This window comes from Crocuta crocuta, unplaced genomic scaffold (assembly GCF_008692635.1).
Source record: "Crocuta crocuta isolate KB4526 unplaced genomic scaffold, BGI_CrCroc_1.0 scaffold129, whole genome shotgun sequence".
NCBI lineage: Eukaryota > Metazoa > Chordata > Mammalia > Carnivora > Hyaenidae > Crocuta > Crocuta crocuta.
Genome location: NW_027551571.1, coordinates 1,149,108 through 1,154,206, shown reverse-complemented (window position 1 = coordinate 1,154,206; position 5,099 = coordinate 1,149,108).

Below are 5,099 nucleotides of genomic sequence, written 5' to 3'. Positions count from 1 at the left end.
TCACAGCAACCCGCCTGCCGTGCCCTTCTCGCCCCGTTCGCTGCCCAAAGCCGGGGCAGGGCAAAACCTGGGGCCCTCAGTCTTCCCCTGGGTGGTACCGGGGGTCCAGCCACGGGCTCTGGATGAGACACACTGCAGGAAGCATGCAGGACACTTGCTTTCTCCTCCATCCGGGCAGGTGACCCCAGGGCACAGGGATGATGGGACAGACAGCCCGCACTCGTACTGCGTCCCTGAAACATCACTTCCTGCAGGGGCAACGTGCGGACTTAGCCTCCGCAAATCCTTGTCTCGTGAAGCAGAACTTGCAAACAGATTCCCAGAGTCCCCTCCTTTCCTGCAGCCCTAACCCACACACCCACGACTCCCGCTCACACCTCCTTCAAAGCTCCCAGGCCTGGCTCTGGGTTCAACCACGGCCCCAGAATCGCTCTGCTGAGCCCAGCACCTCAGAACCTGAGCTTGCGTGGAAATGGGCTCCTCGCAGACGCACTCGGCTAAGGCGAGGTCACGCCGGGGCAGGACGGTCCTCATCCAACACGACCACGTCCTCAGAAAAGCGGGGATTTGGACGTGCGGGGAGCACCACGCCAGTGCGAAGGTGGAAATTACTAGAAACTCCGATGCTGGCCAGCCGGCCAGGAGCAGCGGGGCTCAGAGGCTGACTGTCTCCCTCGCAGCCTCAGAAGGAACCGGCCGGAGCCCCCGATCTCGGGCTGCCGCCTCCTGACTGCTGTGTGAGCCGCCGTCTGCAGCGATAGTCACGGCCGCCGCCAGGGAAGTCGCTCGGCACCCCTGTGCCCAGCCGCCCTGTCGGCCCCAAGCTGGCCCCGCTCCCACAAGGCCCGGCTGGGCGCACAGCCCCAGCACTGGCAAGACCCCTGTGGGTCCCTTCCACCCACTGTCACCCCTGCGCCGCTTGAGCCCACCCTGTCCTGGCCCGATGCCTCGTCTCCCCTGGACCCTCAGCCTCCAGAGCATCACCGGGGCCCCCAGACTTGGCCTCCCTCCCGTCCGAATGCCACCATGCAGCCAGAGGACCCCCCTGCCCCAAACACAGACGTGACTGCCGCTCCCGCATAGAAAGCTCTGGGACCTCCCGCTGCTGTCCAGGTGAGGCCCACAGCCCTTCCCGATGAGCCCCCCACAGGCCTCTGCGCCTCATCTCTGCCCGCCTGCCCCCCTCGATTCCCTGTCGAGGCCTGTCCCTGCGGCCCCGAGGACACGCCCTCCTCCGACACGGATGGACAGCAGCCCGGACGCCTCTTCCAAGGGCTCCCGGGGCCCAGCACCCACTGGCCCTTCCCGGAGCTGGTGCACTCCTGGGCGGAGCGATAGCGCCTGGCGGTCTGCAGGCCCCCCGAGAGCAGGGCTTGGGTCTGTCACCTGCGCCCTGAGTTGTCCCCAACACAGCACCTGGACCCCAACAAACATTTTATTTTTCTTTTACTTCTTTTTTTAAGCTTATCTATTTATTCTGAATGAGAGAGAGAGAGTGGGCAGAGAGAGAGAGAAGAGCAGAGAGCTGTCAGCACAGAACCTGATGTGGGGCTCGAACTCAGGAACCCTGAGATCAGGCCGTGAGTTGAAATCAGAGTCCAGCACTTAACCAACTGAGCCACCCAGGCGCTCCCCCAATACACACTTTCTTAAGTGACTTCTTTTGGGACTGAGCGTTTCCTTTCCTACACAGAGTTCTGAATTTGCACACAGAACACTGATCTTAGTCTAAAAAAATATATACATAATGTGGATAGAGAAGCGGATATGACCCAGGCCCGACCTGTTACAGACACTTGCTGGACATCTGGACTTGGGACTGAGAACTGCAGCCTCCAGGCGTCTGTAAGTGTCTAATGGTTGTTCGTAGCCCAGAGCTGCTGCTGCTCCAGAGCCGGAGGGGAGAAAAGAGAGACGGGGCACCTGCCAACTTCTAGAAGAAAAGAGGAAGGTTCAGTCCGTGTCCTCCAGGCCGCAGCCGCTGCACACAGTAGCCGCTAATTTAGATTGGAATTGTTGAAATTTAAATTAATTAAAATTAAATAAAATGGCAGATCTGGTTTCTTAGCCACATCTCCTGTTTCTAGAACTGGGGGAAGGAAGAGGGGAGGTGTGGACCCACAGACAGGACCAAGGGACAGCCCCCACGTCCTCCGTGAGCTAACAGGCCAAGTCACCGCTGAAGGGAGGGAACAATGAAATCTCTAGGGTCCTTGAGTCTGTGGTTAGAGGGCTGGGGGCGCCTGGGTGACTCAGCTGATTAAGCATCTGACTTTGGCTCAGGTCGTGATGTCAGAGTTTGTGGGTTTGCGCCCTGTGTCGGGCTCTGTGCTGACAGCTCAGAGCCTGGAGCCTGCTTCAATTCTGTGTCTCCCTCTCTCTCTTTCTCTCTCCCTCCCCCCCCCCACTCATGCCTTGTCTCTCTCTCTCTCTCTCTCTCTCTCTCTTAAAAATAAACAGTAAAAAATATTTTTAAAAAACAATGGGTTTGGAAGTGTCAGCAAAGAGAGTGGGAGGGCAGGGGGGTTGCCGGATTAGCAGGGACCCCGAGTCCGGGCCACGTGGCTGAGCCCTGCTGCGTGGTCCCCACCACCTCCTCCGCTCAGCCACCGCCCTGGGGGGACCCCGNNCCTCCTCCGCCCCGCCCCCGCCCGGGGGGGGCCCCGCCAGCGCGGCCTCGGAAGCCCTGTCTTCGGGGTGAGCTTGCTGCCCCCGCCAGAGCTGAGGAGCCGCGCACAGGGGTGTGGGGAGAGGCTGCCCCTCGGCGCCAGCACCATCTGGACGAGAATTTCATGCACAGACACTGGCACCGTCTCAGAGCCCCAGCCCGGGGCCCGGGCCCGAGCCCTCCCGCCGCTGCCTCCGCTTGGCCTCTACGTTGTGTTCATGGAGAGGATGAAAATCACGGACACGGGACGTCGTTGGTAAATTGTGAGCACGGGTCAGGCACTTCTCAATATGTGCTCACTGGAGGGTGAAAGAAGGAACCGCCATCTGGAGGCCCCCCAATCCGGAGGGAGGCCCCTGCAAGCCCTTTTAAACCCCACCTTCTTAGAACCAGAGCAGGACGCACACATGAGAGACCCCAGGTGTGGGGCCCCGGCCTTCACCGCTCTGCCCACGCCGCCCCGCAGCCTAAACCGCTCGCTTCCTCTGGAGCCACGTTCCCCTCGTCCAGAAAGAGGGGTTCATGACGCTTGAGAAAAGAGCTCCCAGAAGAAGATGTCGACTGCGTGTCACAGAGGATGATGCAGAAGTCACCATCGCGCCTCATTCTTCTCATCTTTGTGCTCATTGTTCTTACGCTTATGCTGTCAGCTCCAAACATACGTGTTGTTTGTTGACGAGCATGCCAGCCTGCAGAACAAGCCGTCTGTAAAGACAGCGATGCTTTCCGTCTCGGGTCTGATCCCTGAAGCCTGGCCCGAGCCTCGCCCTGCAACCATTTAGCCAATAAAAGCCCTGCATCTGATCCATGATGTAAAGCAGGCTGAACTGAATGGCTAAGCGTGCAGCCCCCTGATGAAGCTGTGTCACGTCTAGGGCTTACTTTCCAAAGATCCCCATGTGTAGGGCTCAGGGGCCAGAACCCACACGTCAGTGTCCCCATAATTTGGAGGTTGGGGTGATTAAGTTCCAAGTCCATTTTAAGCTTTTGGAGCCACTAGAAAAACAAATTCAATGTATCTGTGAGTGAGTTGAGGAATGTTTTATGTGCTGAACGCTAGGGTGTAATTGATAGAAACACAGCTCATCGTGTTGAAGCAACTGAGAAAAACACATCGAAAAGAAGTAAAACAATATAAAATATAGCCGGAGCTCGCGAATGATAACGCCATTTATTTTCCTTGCACACCATATTGGATCACGGAGAAAAGTGATGTCATTATTTTATTATTTATCACTACTGGGACTTAGCCATATGAGACTTGGCTGAGGTATCTGGATTTCAGACCATTTGTTTTCTGCTTTTATCATTAATCATTCCTCCAGCCAAACACCGAAGCTATGGAAATGCCGAGATCCCAAACCCCCAGCTGTTGTGAGCGTGCAATACTTCCTGCCAAATGCAAGTCTGCATGTACACCGTTGGGCCCAAGATGGCGGGCATAACGCCGGGCAGGGCTGGCGCTGGGAGGTCTCTCGGGGGTCATCGGGGCCCCTCACTTCCCAGGCTAAGGGTCAAGCCCTGGGGAGAGCGAGCATCACACCAGAGAGCCCCCTCATTCCTAGATGCATGATTTGGGTGAATAACATAAGTGCCCCCAACCGACTTTCTTATTTGCAAACTCCCCTCCTTACCCTCCTCCTGCTCCTCCTCATCATGGTCTCCCTCCCGAGAGGGGAATGCTTGTGTCAAATATTCTAGAAGCAACATCACTCCATAGAGGCTGGCTCAGGCCCTCGGCTCCGTGTCACTGCGCGTTCCACCGTGAGTGCCCTAAGGTGGCACGAATCATTCGCCTCCAGGGGCGTGACTTCCGGCGGCCCTTCAGTCACAATACAATGGGCCCAATACAATGGGCCACACCTCCTGTCACTGTTGAGTGGCTGAACTGAGATGTGCTGCAAATGTAAAACATATACTCAATTTGAAGGCTGAATACAAAAAGAGTCAATTATCTCCTTCGTATTTCACAGTAATTACAGGGAAACGATAACATGTCAGTATATGAGGTCCAATAAAATACATTACTAAAACTAAATGTGCCTGTTTCATTTTCTTCTAATGTGGCTACTAGGACATTTGAAACGGGGCGTGTGGCTCCCATCGGTGGCCCTCGTTCGCTTTCTCTTGGAAGCTGTCCCAATGCCCCCGCCTGGCCCAGCCTGGCCATCGTGTGGGACTGCCTCTTCTTTCAGCAGCATCCGCAGTGAGCCAGCAGCCCAGCCCGGCCAGGGGTGGGGGGAGAGGAGGGGAGCTTGTTCGAGGCAGCCAAGCCCTTGGCCCCAGTCTGCCTCCTCCTGGGATCTTCACACAGCAGTAGGAACTCAGTCTACACCCGTTCTTGCCTTGAAACCTTCCCTGTCAATTTTGAGGCTTTCCCCATGGCAGCATTTAAAACAGACACTCCATGGGGGCAGGGGGGGAGAAGGGG